At 44.5% G+C, this 18,051-nt stretch overlaps 2 protein-coding genes across 3 annotated transcripts in view; one reads left to right on the top strand and one right to left on the bottom strand.

Annotated features, from left to right (window-relative positions):
- The window catches only part of LOC122375652 (tubulin beta chain-like), a 49,861-nt gene extending 48,554 nt beyond the window's left edge, over positions 1-1,307 (top strand). The window contains exon 3 of one of the 2 annotated variants that reach the window (XM_043355131.1): positions 1,096-1,307. The gene's annotated coding sequence lies outside the window, so the exon portion shown is untranslated. The remainder of the gene's footprint in view (positions 1-1,095) is intronic. The other variant, XM_043355138.1, reaches the window with a different exon arrangement.
- LOC122375663 overlaps positions 1-10,023 on the bottom strand; it is an 82,474-nt gene extending 72,451 nt beyond the window's left edge. The window contains exon 1 of the mRNA XM_043355149.1: positions 9,869-10,023. The gene's annotated coding sequence lies outside the window, so the exon portion shown is untranslated. The remainder of the gene's footprint in view (positions 1-9,868) is intronic.
- Positions 10,024-18,051: the final 8,028 nt, after the last annotated feature.

The raw sequence follows: 18,051 nt of genomic DNA on the forward strand, positions 1-18,051 counted from the left end.
TACCGTTTCGCAGGAAGGGACAAAAAGGTCCCTCATATGCTTCTTGTACAATTACGAAACAAAACAAGTTTTTTTTTTCAACGAAAACTCAGGGAGTTTTCCTAAAAAATTTATTGCGCATATTCCGTGAATGAAAAGTTGCCGGGTCATGTCAGGTCAGGCTGCCACAGCAAGTTTGTTAACTTGACAGCTCAATCGATATTTATGCAATAAGACCTTCTCGGGTGACGATAAGACATGACGACACTTTATGAAGGAAGCTAGTAAACCCGGTAGTTTCTCCATAGGCGCGGGAACCGGGGGGAGGGGGCAGTGGTGGCAGCTTGCCCCCCCCCCCCCAACTCTGGGGCCGTGCGGGCGGTGCCCCCACAACTTTCAGACAGAATATCGCTCCTTTTTGCAAATGTTTTCTTTTTTGTTGAAAAAGCCAAGGGATGAAAAATAAGTGGCCTAAAACCGGCGACAAAACTATATTTGGGGGATCCTAGGTTGATCTCTATCATGGTGTGACCTCCCCCCCCCCCCCCGTCTAAAAGTAGTTCCCGCGCCCCTGGGTTTCTCTACGCTATTGAATCACGCTGCTGATTCTAGTAAGTATCTACTACACAACCTTCTCACATTAATTTTTCTTCGAGCGTTTTGGGGGGCCAAAAGATTGATGGCCCCCTCTTTCAGGCTTTTTGGGCCCATGGCCCCGGTGGCCCCCTTGAATCCGCCAGTGGGGGCGGTGCCCCCACAACTTTCAAACGGAATACCGTCCTTTTTTGCAATTGTTTTCTTTTTTTGTTGTTGAAAAAGCCAAGGGATGAAAAATAAGTGGCCTAAAACCGGTGAGAAAACTAGATTTGGGGGGACCCTAGGTTGATCTCTATTATGGTGTGCTCCCCCAGTCTGAAAGTAGTTCCCGCGCCCCTGACTTTCTCTACGCTATTGAATCACGCTGCTGATTCTAGTAGGTATCTACTATACGCAACCTTCTCACATTAATTTTTCTCCAAGCGTTTTGGGGGGGGCCAAAAGATATGTTGGCCCCCCTTTCAGGCTTTTGGGGGGGGCCATGGCCCCGGTGGCCCCCCCCCCCTGGATCCGCCAGTGGCGCTGAGCTTCATAGCAACGTAATCGTGGATATTTATGACGATTTCCCTAAGTTGACGTTCGATGAATGTTTGTTCTCAAGAAACTAAAAACGCGCATTCCGTTTTACCACAGAAGTTCAGGGTTTATTCTTGTCTGTTATGAGTATTATTTTACGTTGCACGCGATGCTGTGGTGCTCGGCTTCTTGGATAATAAATATAACTATTCTTATCATTGCTTTGTGCTACGATTATCACCTGCGTAGTTTTCAACAACAAAACCCACGCCGTGCCGGGGGGGGTGTTTGAACCCCCCCCCCCTGTGGTTTTTCGCAGATGTCTCAAAAACAGCGGCGCGGAGCGCCGCCGTTTTTGGCACACCTGTTCATGCATCTTTTCCGCACATGTTGTGAAAATTTCAGACCCAGGGCTCTCAAGGTCAGGTCACCAGGTCAGGTCAAGTGACCTCACCTCAGAAAGTTTCAATCCCCGTCATAGCTACACCGACTGAACGATTGCCTTGAAACTTTCAGCGATTGATAGGAGTAACAGTAGGTATGTACAAAATGTATATCTCGGAATTTTGATATCGGTTTCAAAATGTTGAAAAAGTCAACATTTTACCTTTGGTGACCTCTGGTGACCTGACCTTTGACCTGAACCAAAAGATGACTGAAGTGTTTTTGTCCTTATTTTGGATGTTCTTTCGATTGCCGCTTACCGCGTGTCGCTACGTGGCCCAGGAACCGAGTTGGAAGGGGGTGTTCAGACTCCCCCCCCGGCCCGACGCGGAATCTCAGAGCACCGGCCCGGCGTGGGATAATACATCGAAGGCATCGATATATTAATAAAAATCCTGTAGAGCTTGTTTCAAGCATAGGCGGCGGAACAGGGAGGGCAACGTGGCACCGTGCTTCCTTTGATTTTGACATTTTAACGTTAGCCCTATGGGCGTTGCATGGAAAGAATGGGACCAAAAGTCGGCAGTGCCCCCCCCCCCTTAATTGAAGGTGTTCCGCCGCCACTGGTTTCAAGACTTGCATTTTGCAATTGTGGTTGCGAAATATCGTCAACATTTTAGGAGCAAAAGGTGGTGCCGCAACCCTTTGCTTTCCAGCCCCCACCCCCTCCCCTACCGGGCGCCGCGAGTGGAATTGCGAGGGACACAACAGGTCTAACAGAGGCACCACAGACCTTGCAAGGGCACCATCAGCCTTGCAGGGACACATTGGGCCTGTCAGGTGCACCACGTGCCAGTCGGGGCCACTTCAGGCTTGTCATGGGCGCTACAGTCCTGTCAGAGGCCAAGGGCACCAGCGGCCCAGCAGGGGCACCAGCACCACAGGCTTGCCAGGGGCACCACCACAGGCCTGTCAGGGACAACACCAACCTCTCGTTGGCACCTCAGGCTTGTCAGGAACATTAACCCGCGCCCTGATGGGGGGGGGCATTTTGGCCCCCCTGTGGTTTTTCTTAAATAGCGAGAAAACGGCGGCGCGCAGCACCGCCAAATTTTGGGTACCTTACCGAGCATCAATTTGACGCCTTCACACAAAATTTCAAGTCACAGGTCACCTCAGGTCAGGAGTTATTGAGGTCAAACTGAGGTCATATTCGAGTAAAAATGAGCAAAAAACATGACATCTTGAAACGCTCACCAATTCTATTTAACAAGCAATTTTAAATTTCTTTATGTGGTTGTGTAGAGAAAAGACGGCGCTACAAAACTGTTATCTCGGATTTTCGAAATTTTGGGATTTTAACCCGCGCCCCACGGGGGGGCTATTTATAGCCCCCCTCCCGTTTTTCTGCAATAACTTCCAAACCCCTTGACGTATCGACGCCAAACTTTCAGTACCTTCGGCTGCATTAATTTGACACCTTGTGTCAAAATTTGAACTTCGTAACTACTATAGGTCGGCCGGAAATGACGTCAGAGTGACGTCATGTTCGGCCGATTTCGACGCAAAACATTGAACCACGGCAATCGCTCCCAAGAACTCAGTTTTTAAGCTAGATCCAATTTCTTTGCATGAGAGGACTCAGAATAGTTTGCGCTATCAAACTGCTATCTCGGATTTTCGAAATTTTGAAAATTTGGAAAATTTAATATAATAAAATCCAAATTTCATATTTTTACATTTTTTTCAAAACGTTTTTAACTTTTCGAAAAAACCGGAATATATGTGATAGAACGCATTATAATGACTAACTCTAGCAAATTCTAGCTTAATATCTTCAAAAATGGCCAAGTTTTACGCATTATTGCAAAAAATTCACAATTATTATTTTTTTAAATCAATTTTTTCAGCACGCATTTGACATCGTACGCCAATATAAATAGCACCAACGTGTTCCTGAGCTCAAACTGCATCCAATAGACACCTTTTTTGTTGAAAAATTTCAACCTCAAAGTTTGACCTTTTTTGACCTGAAAGTGACCTGACCTAAGCTAAATTCGACTCAAAATGACCTCGAATGACACAGAAGACATCAAATTCGAAATATCTGACCTAAATGGACCATAAAACATGTGTCACGTGACCGACGCATGATATAATATTTTCGTGACCTGTGATGACCTGACCTTGACCTGAAAATCAAAGTACAAGTTTGGTACCCTCAGGGTAACTAGAGCATCTGTTCCCGAGTGTGTGATCCAAAAATGAGCCTGATCTGACTTGTAAGACGGCGCCCAGAGCCCAAAACGTGAACAAGCCAAAATGCTAAACATTTTTACTTTGACCTGACCTGTGACGTCATCGGTGACCTTGAGGTCAATGAAATTAGGTTTCGCTCGACAGTTGTTCCGGGGCTATCAGAAGCCGTTTGAATTTTGACGATCGGCCCAGTAGTTTCGGAGTTAGGAGGGGGGCTATGAATAGCCCCTCCCCCCCCCCCCAGTAGGTCGTGTTATACGCAGACCCCAGTGGGGCGCGGGTTAACCCCCAAAAAGAAAAAGCTGATTTTTTAGAAAAACTAAAAAAAATTCCAATTTTTTTTCGAATTTCGAAAAAACCGGAATATATGTGATAGTCCTTGCGCTCTTCGATATACATACCAAATTTTAGATCGATACCTCTTTTTTTGGCCAATTTATAGTTAAAAAACTGTTAAAAATTGATGACGTCAAATTTTTGAACTCAATTTTTAGCAATTTTAGACCTCGTAGCGCAAAACGGAGACGACCATTGAACTCACCGTGACGAGCTGCATCGAATCGATACCCATTTTATGCAAAAATATCAGTTTTGAAATTTGACCTAATTTGACCTGACCTTGACCTGACCTTGACCTGACCTTGACCAAAACGTGACCTAAGCTGGCCCTAAAGTCTGTCTGACCCACATAATCGCATTTGTCATGTAAAATGGACCATAAAACATGTATCACACGACACTTTCATATTGTGACCCCCCAGTGACCTGACCTCTGTCACTTGACCTGGTATCAGTGACTTCAGATAGCAAAATATGTGTTTGAAGAACATTTCCCCATCGATGATTTTCAATGAAATGCATTTTACTCGATTTTACAACGCATTTCTTGAAATGCCTGTAAAGGGTGAAAATCCGACCTTTGACCTGACCTGTGACGTCATCGGTTTGACTGAGGTCAATAAAATTGGGTCACAAGGTAGTTCCCCGTTGGGGCTATCCAACGCCGCTTACCGCTTGTCCCTATGTTGCGTGGTTCTCGAGATCTTAGGGGGGCCAAAATGCCCCCCCCCCCCATCAGACCGCGTTGCTCGGCAGACCCCATCTGGGCGCGGGTTAAGGGTCTGCGAGGATCCATGTTGAAAAAAATGAAAATAGGGCAACACCTTAATAAAGTGGTCGAAACCAAGATTCGCGATCCGTTGAGTTTTTTTTTATTATTATTTTGGGCTTCCGAAGGCCATTTACAACGCGAACACAGAAATTGGTAAGCTTTGTATGCGCTGGAGCAGCTCCTAACGGCACATGGTGCAGCTTTTCACGGCGGCTCCTCGACGACGTGAAAAGCTGCACCATGTGAATACCATATTTTGACTGTTCGATCCTTTTCTCATACGATCATTTGGCGTACGATCATTTACCTCGACGATCTTTTGCAAATACGATGCTTCGTCCATATACGAACATTATACTGTACGATGTTTATCCCCTACGATCTTTTGACATACGATAATTTTCCTTGACGATCTTTTGCGAATACGAGCTTTTGTCCATACGAGCATTATGTCGCACGATCTTTATCAATTACGACTTTTTGGCATACCTACCTACGATCATTTTTTCTTGACGATCTTTAGCGAATAGGTACGATCTTTTGTCCATACGAGCATTACATCGTACGGTCTTTATCCATTACGACTTTTGGGCATACCTACGATCATTTTCCTTGACGATAGCGAGTGGGTACGATATTTTGTCCATACGAGCATTATGCCGTACGATCTTAATCCATTACGATATTTTGCATACGATCAACTTCCGACGATCTTCTGCCACGCGATCTTCTGCTTTACGATCTTTTGTCCGGTTACCGAATGAATTTGGGTTACGGACAAAAGTACGTATCGCTAAAGTACGTAGGACAAAAGTACGTAAGCAAAAGTACGTAGGATTAGAGTACGTATCGCAGAAGTACGTACAGTATAAAGTACGTATGGACAAAAGTACGTTAGGGACAAAAGTACGTATCGCAGAAGTACGTACAATATAAAGTACGTATGGACAAAAGTACGTCAAGGACAAAAGTACGTATCGCAGAAGTACGTACAGTATAAAGTACGTATGGACAAAAGTACGTCAGGGACAAAAGTACGTATCGCAGAAGTACGTACTATATAAAGTACGTATGGACAAAAGTACGTCAGGGACAAAAGTACGTTCGTAGAAGTACGTAGGGTATAAAGTACGCAAGGACAAAAGTACGTCACGGACAAAAGTACGTATTAGTATAGCTAATGTACGTTGGGTAAAAAGTACGTATGGACAAAAGTACGTCACGGACAAAAGTACGTATCGCAGAAGTACGTAGGGTATAAAGTACGTATGGACAAAAAAGTACGTCACGTAGGTACAAAAGCCTACGTATAGCAAATGTAGGTACGTAGAGTAGGGTAAGGTGCCTAATTAGCGACCCCCTTAATTTGAACCGTCATTGCTCACGCTCTGTGGGTGCCACTGTGTTACTGGCTTGATTTTCGAAGAGATCGTTCATTTTTCTAAATGTAGTCATTTTCTGCCCCAATATTCACTAAATTATTTGTAGTGAGCATTTTGGCAAACCATTGCAAAAAAACGCTAATAGGGAACTCTTACCGATTAGCGACCGGGGAGGGTCGCTAATAAGTCTATGGGTTTCCCCATATTAAAAATGGTAAAAAATGCGACGCCTGAAAAGATGAAATATGATCTCAAAAAGGTAACCTATACGCAAAGCACTCAATCACTCGAACAGGAACGTTTATCCAACACATTTACGTAAGTAAAAACTGATCACGTGATGCACCGAAGGCGAAAAGAAGGCGGAAACCCAAATTTTGCGGGCTATCTTGTTTGATATTCGAGGTCCGCGCTGAATTCGGCACCCCCGCAGTCGGTGACGACATTTGGCATCCCCTGCCACACATTGCAAGCTTCAGAAACACCTCATTTTCATTTCCCTCTTTTCCCCTTTCTTTCCCTTCTTGAGCTATTTGCGACCATGTCAGGCGCAAATAGGAAATATGAGTTGCGACACATTTTTAACCGCCATGCTGTGCACAGTTGAGCGATTCACTATGGGAAAACAACAATCAATTAAAAAAGGAATGTCGATTCAGAATAAAAAAGGTGCATCGTCCTAATGTGCATCGCTTTTCATTAGAGAGGGCCTAAACACACACGTTTTGGATAAGAAACTCGTCATTTTTATTTAAACTTACCGGAAACGTCCCACCAGAAACATCGACGACCGGAAAATAATTTAATTTGATAACGAAAGTATGGTTGACCTTTTGACGATGTTTTTACCCCGTTTTCTCCTGCCAGTTTTTCTGTAGGGAGGTAGGTCGCAAATCGGAAAGGGTCGCTAATTAGGCACCTTACCCTATAAAGTAGGGTAGCCTTGGGCAAGACGCCCCAGATAATTTATTTTGCTACATAGGTACCTACTTTTGTCTCACACGACCTGGAAGGCCAAATTTGTGCTCAGTGTGTTCTTTGGACATTTTACTTTAAATTCCACACACAAAGAAATATTGACACCGTTAGCGGTGTTATTGCACAGTACATATCTGAGCACTTGAGGAAGGTTACTTTAGTCCCTTCCCCGCTTAAATTATTCGCATTGGCTTCTAAATGAACACCAAGAAGAAGGTAATAGAACACTGTTAGGAGGGTTGGGTGTTTTACTACACCATGATATAACGTTAACGGTGTTAAATTACCCTGAAGCTCTTTTTAAAAGTATGCTATTACCCTTTCGCTACCCCGTTTACGCGGTTAAAAAACACCCTAGAAGACCTTTTCAACAAATAGTACATATCTGAGCAGTTGAAGGAGGTTTTTTTACACCCATGGTATATCTAGGAAAACACTTTTCATCTACTAAAAATATACTTCTACGATTCTATTAATACAACGATTTTACTTTTATAAACCATATTATAGGTATTAAAACACGTGCATAATAAAATAATACCGTTGACTAATCTTAATATTTCAGGATACATAACATCCGTAGCTTCCTGCAAATGTCCAAACAAAGTGCCTCAACGAATGCAAGACATGTTTATTCGCATTTTTGAAACACTGGTGTCGTAAGCCAAGTATAACGAAATCGAAAATCACTATTTACGGCTAAGTTAGCACTTTTGCATCTCGCGATGCACAAGCTCAAGCTTTGATTGTTTTGCAAAATAAGACATCCGCTAATAAACACAAAACAATTTGTCATCTATTGTAGGAGTTAGAACAGAACGCAGAACAAGTGGAACAGAACATGTGTCTTCGAATGCCTTAAACAAAGGGTACACCAAAAACTTAAGCAGCAGCAACGCGTGAAACACACTCAATGACGTGGAAACATCCAACACCCGATACATAATCAAATTAAATTCTACTGTCTCAGTGATCCCCTAACTCGCTAATCCCAAAGTAATTTCCTGCGCATAATGACTCGCACTGCGGCACTGGTGTAGTCAACCTATAATACGAAACAGGAAATCACCATGGTGCTATACTGCAAACAAAGATCTTGTTATCATGACAACGGCCTTTAAGAAATGCAGCACAGCTTTTGAAAGTTTTCAGAAAATTCAGGTTTGCTTTTTCAACAGAAAAAAAACAACTCTAACCGAGTGCGTCCGCATTATTGTCCCTTATGAGATTATTATCCTGTATCAATCACAATTCGACGCCGTCTCGTTGGAGTTCGCCACTGTTTGGCTGGCCGTGATCACAACAGCTCATAAGTCCACGAAGCTGTCCCACAGCTTTGGCTGACTCTGAAACAAGCCAGAAGACCCGCGCTCATTTAACGATCCTTCATGTAATGCCTATTTAGGTACTTTGATGAGTCATTCGATACTTGATTCGCAATTTACTTTCATATACCCTCCGGAAATAAAAACACGGTCTTGACAGTTATTGAGCCTATTCCGGGCGGGGGTATTCAGCTCATACTTGGTGACTTTTCCTAAATGTTAATTACGCAAATTTCAGCAAAAAATGACGTTTCAGGTCAGGTCAGGTCACCAGAGCGGGTTTTTTGACCCCACCTTAGAAACGTTTGCAATCTGCACGTCAGAGCTAGAGTTTTTCACGGATCGATTTCCTCTCTTCAGGTCATGATTACAGTACCAGTATGTGTAATTTTTATATATAAGAATTTGCATATCTGTGACCTGAGGTCGGGCCAGAGTCGTGATCTTTACATTACAAGTCTATGTAAAAATATTGAAATGCGTCCTGCTTTGAGTAAACGAGTCAAAACCATCGGATTCTTTCAGGATTATGACAGATTATCTGATCTGTAATGACTCAGATGCCATTTACTGACAGGGATACTGGGAAGGGTCATCCGAGGTCATGTGACGTCATCAATGGTTTTTAGCTAATAAATCACGATATGAATGGTGCTAAATACTTCTAAATGTACCAAACTGTTTGCCTGCAGTTATGACGCTTTGATTGGTATCCAGCGACCAGCGTGATCTTCTTTGGCCAAATTTTAAAGTTGACCTTTTAAGGTCATGCAAGTGTAGCGTGTACTCAACGGGAAAGAAAGCAAGAACCTAGGCCAAGATACAATAACGAGAATGAGATTTAGCGAAAACAAACAGACAGTCCCGAAACAGAGAACCAAGGGCCCTAACGCAGCGAGCCGGCCGCAGACCGCGTTCGCCCGACTCCGCGCTCCCGCTCATTCTACTCGCCGCCGCGCGGCGCACCCCGTCCGCCCGACCGCCCGGTCACGTGACCAGTGGGCGGCCTCAGGCGGTAGCCGTTCACCGGTCGGCCGGCCGGTGGATCACCAGCCGGCCGCGCGCGACACGGTATATAGGGCCTTGCGCGACACTAACACTACACAAGTTGAAGTACCTGTTTCAAACATTTTATTTTTGATGACCTCTGGTGACCTCAATATTGACCGGACCTAAAAAATATATATATCAAAGTTGTAGGTCTTTCAACAAACTATCAAACGCCGTTTACCGTTTGTCGCTCCGATTAGTGGTTTTTTAGATTTGAAGGGGGTCGAAAAGGCCCCCGCCCGATTCCGAGCCTTCCAGAGCCCTCCCGGAGTAGGGTTATAGCTTACCTTCGCGACAGGCGCACTCAGAAAAAGCTCCTGCAACCGGACGCATCGAAACAGTCTAGCCTCCTCCACGTTTCCGCCTCAGTCATCCTGTTACTGCTGTATCTGCAGTCTGCAGTCACGCCATTCCACTTCTATTCTCCACTTAATCTCCACGATATGCACCGCACAATTTGATAAACACCACTGATTCTTCATGATCTGAGCACTGCCAATGCGCTCCACGCCTCAGCCGACCAGACTGAGAAAAATGGCGGCGAACGCGGACGCGCATTCGTCCTTTTGCGCATGCGCGAAAGGAAACCCCCGTAAGCTACTTAGAGAACACCTCCACAGATGTTTTACACCTTTAAGAAGTAACGGGCGTCTTTTAAAAGTATTTACAAGGTAATTGTAGGTCGCAAGGTGCAAACGTACCGCTTTGATGTCGTTTTAATACCTTCTTCGGTGTACATAAACTGATCCCATTTTTTATAGTCTAGATATACTTTTTGTACCTCAACGGTGTTTGATAACCTAACCACCTTCATTTCTACTTCGATAAAAAAAGAAGGGATGTGTTATGGAAGCGTACGATCATTCTTTTGAAAATACCACTCACCTTAAATAGTGCATTCGGCGTAATTGTAGTCTCTGTACAATATTCATGAAATACTTTGGTGTAAAATAAACCAGCTCGGTGTTAATATTTTTCTGTGTGCACCTCTCAAATTCATTCACTTTGGTCGGACTCCCAGCTAGGAAGTGCTTTGTGAAGCAACTGCAAATGGGGCATTTGCCCCAACCCCAAGGCAAAACGCCCCACGGCCTGAGGCAAGAAGCCCCATACACTAGATTAACCCTCGCGGGCCCGGGGGGCGTTTTTCGCCCCCCCCCCCGGCAAATATTTGCGATAGCTCCCGAACGTTTATAGGGATAGGAAAGCGAAACTTTCAGTACCGTTTCTCCCATCAATTTGACATCTTCTGAAGTAAAAAATTTGGACCTAGCCCTATTGATGACGTCACAAAGTCGATTTTTCTAGACCCCTGCACGGCAAACTTCGGTGTCACAGACGCGAACTTCAAATAGCTGCTAAAAATAGAGTGTTAGAGATAAAGACAAATTACAAGCACGGTTGTGTAGCGTTTGACCTAGAGAAAAATACAAAAATAGTTTTAGTGACCTGAGGTCAGAGGTCAGGTCAACGACCCCGAGCTGTGGTTTTAGCTTTTCGCCAATAACTTCGACAAAAATGGTCCTAGAGCTACGGCAGTGGTACCATCGCATTTGCCTTGTCAAGCCGCGTCGAATGATATATATTTTGTTTGGAAAAGGACAAGTTTTATGTTGACCTCATGTGACCTCGAATGACCTTTGGTTGACCTTGACACACCAAAAGTCGTGTATGATGGATTCCTACCCGCTGATCACGTATCTGGCATCTATTTTCCTCTAAGCCTTTATTTAGAGCCTCCGGATGGCAAAATTGTCTTATTTATTATTAGTTATTACTAACTTGAATCAGTGAAATAGCCTCTAGCAAGGACTCTCTTCTGTGACCTTGATCTTTGAGCAGCCTTCTATCGTAAGATGAACCACAAATAGGGACCTGATAAGCCTCAAAACATTTCGAAACATCTTGGAAGTTGACACGCAAGATGTACGAAAAAGTGCAAAGTTTGAGGTCAATTTTGAGCATGACCTTGACCTTGACCTTTGATGTTGAGCACATTTTCGGAATTCTCAGATGATTCTCTTCTTTCGTTTGACACCCAATGTTGCCGGTTTTATGATGCATCCTGCCGTCCTCTAGAACGCTCACTTTGAGATCACTCACAATATGTGCCGGTTTTTGCCTTTGACCTTGACCTCTGACCTTGAAAATTGACCTGAGGTCAAAAATTTTGGGTGTTTTAGAATCGCCTCGTAAGGAACTTTCGTTTGGAATCTCTTTTGTTTACGTAGCTCCCTTATTTACGGAGTTAGACAGGGGGCGAAAAACGCCCCTCCCCGGGCTGCGGTGGTTGGAATTACCCCCCGGGCCCGGCCGGGTTAACCCGCGCCCCACTGGGGGGGGGGGCTATTTATAGCCCCCCTCCCGTTTTTCTGCAATAACTTCCAAACCGCTTGGCATATCGACGCTAAACTTTCAGTACCTTCGGCTGCATCAATTTGACACCTTGTGTCAAAATTTGAACTTCGTACCTACCATAGGTCGGCCGGAAATGACGTCAGAGTGACGTCATGTTCGGCCGATTTCGACGCAAAACATTGAACCACGGCAATCGCTCCCAAGAGCTCAGTTTTTAAGCTAGATCCAATTTCTTTGCATGAGAGGACTCAGAATAGACTGCGCTATCAAACTACTATCTCGGATTTTCGAAATTTTAAAAATTCGAAAATTTTATATAATAGAATTCAAATTTTTTTTCTTCCATTTTTTCAAAAAAAATTGACTTTTCGAAAAAAAACGGAATATATGTGATAGAACGTATTATTATGACTATCTCTAGCAAGTTTTAGCTAAATATCTTCAAAAATGGCCAAGTTATACGCATTATTGCAAAAAATTCACATTTATTAATTTTTCAAATCAATTTTTCAGCACGAATTTGACATCGCACGCCAATATAAATAGCACCATCGTGTTCCTGAGCTCAAACTGCATCCAATAGACACCTTTTTTGTTGAAAAATTTTAACTTCCAAATTTGTCCTTTTTTGACCTGAAAGTGACCTGACCTAAGCTAAATTTGACTCAAAATGACCTCGAATGACACAGACGACATCAAATTCGAAATTTTTGGCCTAAATGGATCATAAAACATGTGTCACGTGACCGACGGATGATATAATATTTTCGTGACCTGTGATGACATGACCTTGACCTGAAAATCGAAGTACAAGTTTGGTACCCTCAGAGTATCTAGAGCATCTGTTCACGAGTGTGTGAATAAAAAATGAGCCTGATCTGACTTGTAAGACGGCGGCCAGAGCCCAAAACGTGAAGAAGCCTAATGCTAATAATTTTTACTTTGACCTGACCTGTGACGTCATCGGTGACCTCGAGGTAAATGAAATTAGGTTTTGCTCGACAGTTTTTCCGGGGCTATCAGACGCCGTTTGAATTTTGACGATCGGCCCAGTAGTTTCGGAGTTAGGAGGGGGGCTATGAATAGCCCCCCCCCCCAGTAGGGCGTGTTATACGCAGACCCCAGTGGGGCGCGGGTTAACAGAAGAGAGGATCTTTCCCCAGAACCCTGCCAGTTCCGAGAAACATCGGTGAGGCGTTTTACCTCGGCGGGGCGACTTGCCCCGGTCTACCCTACGTGTGGACAAAAGTACGTCACGGACAAAAGTACGTATAGCAAATGTAAGTAGGGTATTAAGTACGTACCCCACCCTTGGGCTAAGTTGATCAATGTGTAATACCTTTCTTATTCTTTATTTAACCCGCGCACCGACGGGGGTCTGCGCCAACTTCGCACCGACGGGGGGGGGGGCGGATGACCGCCCCCCCCCCCTGAGATCTCGAGAACGAAGCAAGATAGCGACAAGCGGTAAACGGCATCGGATACGCACGGCCAAGATCTACAATTTTTACTAAGGTCATTTTCAGGTCAGGTCAAAGATGACGTCACAGGGGTCGAAAAAGTCAAAATGGCGGCGCTAGATATGGAGAGAGTTTTTCTCGAATAACTTTCGAATTAGTCAAGATAGGAACAAACTAAGGGCATCATCGTGATCCTCTCGTCAATCCGCATCGAATGATATATATGTTGACCTCGAAAGGTCAAGGTCAAAGGTTGACCTCAGGTCACGTGACCTCGAGGTCATCATGTATATCATTCGATGCGTCTTGACGAGCTGAACACAATGAGACCATCCACGCGTCTGTATCTTGTTCCTGTACGGAGTTATTGGCCAAAAACCTTTGGTGACCTTTGATGACGTCACATGACCTCACAGCTGCCCAACAGCAAAACAGACCTCAAGGTAGTGAAGGTTGATCGTATATGAAGTCATGTATGGTACATGGGGCCATTCCGACCCGTTTTAGTGGTAAAAACAGGGAGTTGATTTTTCCCCCATTGACTTATAATGGGGAGGTCGCGAAATTGACCTGACCTTAGGTCACCGATATCAAAATTCCGAGATATACAAATTGTAGCTACTAATGACTTAATGATATCCTGCGACTTTCAAAGGCCTCCGACATCTACTGTAGCTCTGGCACGGTGACAAAGTTGCAAAAAAGTGACTTTAGGTTGGGTCATTCAAAGTGACCTGGTGACCTGACCTTAAAAGATAGGAAGTTCAAACTTGCACACCATGTGTAAAATTGATGAGGTTATAGTCATACCAAATTTCGCGGCGCGTAGCGCCGCGGTTTTCCCGCTATTCGCGAAAAACCTCAGGGGGGGGGCGGATATCCGCCCCCCCGTCGGTGCGCGGGTTAATGAGCATTTGTTACAAGGCATAGCAAAATTTCTCGATGAGTAAATGGGCGAAATGGACAAAGCTATATTATTTGGTATATGAATTTATCATGAAATCCCTGTTGTATGGCAACAGAGCAGCAATAAAGAAAAAGTGGCTCAACTTTCACTACTATAGGTACCCTACTTCTAGCTTACGTAGGTACTTTATACACTACGTACTTTGGCACACGAAATGTACGTACTTTTGGCATACGTACTTTTTACACTACGTACTTTTGCATACGAACTTTTGCGTACGAACATTTGCGTACGTACTTTTGGCATACGTACTTTATACACTACGTACTTTTGCATACGTACTTTTGCGTACGAGCATTTGCGTACGTACTTTTGGCATACGAACTTTATCGCCTACGTATATTTGCGTACGAACATTTGCATACGTACTTTTGTCCTACGTACTTTAGCGATACGTACTTTAGTCCTAAAATCAATGAATTTTCGTCGGCCTAAGAATAAGATCTCCTAGCGGCAAAACAAACAGTCAGTGCCTAGCGCACCGGCCGCAGTGGCGCTAGTGTCGCCGAGCTGGCGCAGTGGGATCGGTAGGTATGTACCCGGTAGCCTTGGATTAGTCTTGGCCCGAACATGGAACGCCTGCCCGGTCCTTGCGCCGGTGACAGATTGAAGCGCTATCGAATGCTGGTTACTGGTAACGGGTGAGCACTAAAATTTTGCACAAACTTTGTATGTCAATAGAACATTAATTGCCTGATGCCCGTAAAAACAACAACTACCAGGTGAAAGGTTGGGAAAAATACTTTCTGTTTATATGCAATATAAGCTGTTTTGCCCTGCCAATCGTGAACACGGAGCCAGAGAAGAAAGACGCGTTGTTAAAAGGGGTGGCGAAACTTAACGAAAAAATCGTGAGCTCGGTAAACCGTTTACCGTAAGGCACTCCGTGGCTGGAAAACCAGGGATTTTATACACATGGTGTGTCAAAAGTGGAAATAGCCGCCCGGCTTTAGTTCGCCAGCCTTGTCAATAGATGGCAGTACCACAATATGGGCAGCGGATCGTGCAATTGACGTCAAATTTTCGTTATCTGCTAAGAATTTAATGGCGGATCTTTTCATGCAAGAATCAAGTAAATCGGTCCACAACTTTTCTAGCGACAGAGATATGAAGTCAAACACCCTGCCAGAGCGGCGGCGCGGCGGCCGGCGGCGCCCGTTACGCGCCGCCTGGGACACTGGCGGCGCTGAACGGTTCCGACTTGGCACTGCACTAAAACCTGTTAACTGCTTGGAATAGTTATTATAGCAAAATTTTCATTCAAGTGAGGAATGACCAAGGGCAGGAAGTATGTATGCTTGTGTGCGTACTGTGTAAGCCAAGAAACTGCATTAGCAGATACTCGCTAATATTAGATCCAGCCAAGTCCAAACGCATTCCAGGGGATATGTTTCTGATGGGTCAACAATATTTATCGTTCGAGGGCGGATACAGTTTTGACAATACAAAAAATATTTTTGCACAGCTCTATTCCTTGAAGAATTCTCTTCAACGCCTCATTCCTAGTTAAGCGAATTAGCCCACCCTGTTCGAATAAATAAGGCGATTTCGCCACAAGGTCGCGGAAAACCGACCGAAAACGGCCGCGCTCAACGTTAATTTGGGCATGCAGACTCTTAGAAAATCGCATTGGGCGGGTAGGGTTTCCCAGGTATTGGCTCCAAAACACCGTATTCGGCTCCTGAATACGTCCAAGTGACCCGCCTCGTTCCTAGTTAAGCTCTAATTAGATCAAGTGACTCACAAGGAGCGAAAAAGCGACAAAAAGCATGAATTTCCCTATGGCGGCGGGCTGCCGGGTTGCCAGACGGCGCACCGGCTATTTCCACTTTTGACACACCATGATCGGGTCCTCTTCAGGAAGATCCTGAGCATGTTCGGTTCAACTAAAAAAACAAGTTTCCGTAGAAAATAATTGTGTGGCTTGCCGTCAGCGAAAGAGGTGTATTTTAGCCCTTCTTCTGTCAAAGCGGAGGTGCCCTGGGTGGTCAAATCTACCGAAAACAGCGCGTGACCAAGATGTTTGTCCTCTTCATCGAAGAAAAACATAGTGGAGACGAAATTATGTTCTGGCCGGAACTGGCATCGTGCCATTACGCTCGTGAGACGCAAGAGGTGCTCCATGAGAGCATACCGTCGGTGCCGAAGGGTGACAGCCAGCCATGCTGCCCACTGAGTGCATACAGCTGAGACCCATGTGGAGCGTCAGTGGTCTATGATTAACCCGCGCCCCACTGGGGGGGGGGGGCTATTTATAGCCCGCCCTCCCGTTTTTCTGCAATAACTTCCAAACCGCTTGACGTATCGACGCCAAACTTTCAGTACCTTAGGCTGCATCAATTTGACACCTTGTGTCAAAATTTGAACTTCGTACCTACTATAGGTCGGCCGGAAATGACGTCAGAGTGACGTCATGTTCGGCCGATTTCGACGCAAAACATTGAACCACGGCAATCGCTCCCAAGAGCTCAGTTTTTAAGCTAGATCCAATTTCTTTGCATGAGAAGACTCAGAATAGAATGCGCTATCAAACTGCTATCTCGGATTTTCGAAATTTTGAAAATTTCGAAAATTTTATATAATAATATCCAAAATTTATATTTTTACATTTTTTCAAAAAGTTTTTGATTTTTCGAAAAAACCGGAATATATGTGATAGAACGCATTATTATGACTAACTCTAGCAAGTTTTAGCTAAATATCTTCAAAAATGGCCAAGTTTTACGCATTATTGCAAAAAATTCACAATTATTAATTTTTCAAATCAATTTTTCAGCACGTATTTGACATCGTACGCCAATATAAATAGCACCATCGTGTTCCTGAGCTCAAACTGCATCCAATAGACACCTTTTTTGTTAAAAAATTTTAACTTCAAAATTTGACCTTTTTTGACCTGAAAGTGACCTAACATAAGCTAAATTCGACTCAAAATGACCTCGAATAACACAGACGACATCAAATTCGAAATCTCTGACCTAAATGGACCATAAAACATGTGTCACGTGACCGACGCATGATATAATATTTTCGTGACCTGTGATGACCTGACCTTGACCTGAAAATCAAAGTACAAGTTTGGTACCCTCAGGGTAACTAGAGCATCTGTTCCCGAGTGTGTGATCCAAAAATGAGCCTGGTCTGACTTGTAAGACGGCGGCCAGAGCCCAAAACGTGATCAAGCCAAAATGCTAATAATTTTTACTTTGACCTGACCTGTGACGTCATCGGTGACCTCGAGGTCAATGAAATTAGGTTTCGCTCGACAGTTTTTCCGGGGCTATCAGACGCCGTTTGAATTTTGACGATCGGCCCAGTAGTTTCGGAGTTAGGAGGGGGGGCTATGAATAGCCCCCCCCCCCCCCCAGTAGGGCGTGTTATACGCAGACCCCGGTGGGGCGCGGGTTAAGGCCAAAACATACACAGGAGGCTGGAAAGCGACGAATGACACCCAGCTCATTAGGAAAATCTAGAAGGGCATCAGCTACACGGACCAAGAATTAGTGCACAAGATGATGAAGGGGGTACCACAGCGCGTGCAACGCGCTGCACGTGCAGGAGCCAATACCTGCGTCCACTAAGCAGCATGTGAAAGCGGAGGTACAGATCTCCAGTCTATGAAAGTTGTACGCTAATCTGCTGAATATAATGTGATTTATAAACAAATGAATTTTGTGCAAAATTT

Source organism: Amphibalanus amphitrite, unplaced genomic scaffold, assembly GCF_019059575.1.
Source record: "Amphibalanus amphitrite isolate SeventyFive unplaced genomic scaffold, NRLGWU_Aamphi_draft 000041F_arrow, whole genome shotgun sequence".
Lineage (NCBI taxonomy): Eukaryota > Metazoa > Arthropoda > Thecostraca > Balanomorpha > Balanidae > Amphibalanus > Amphibalanus amphitrite.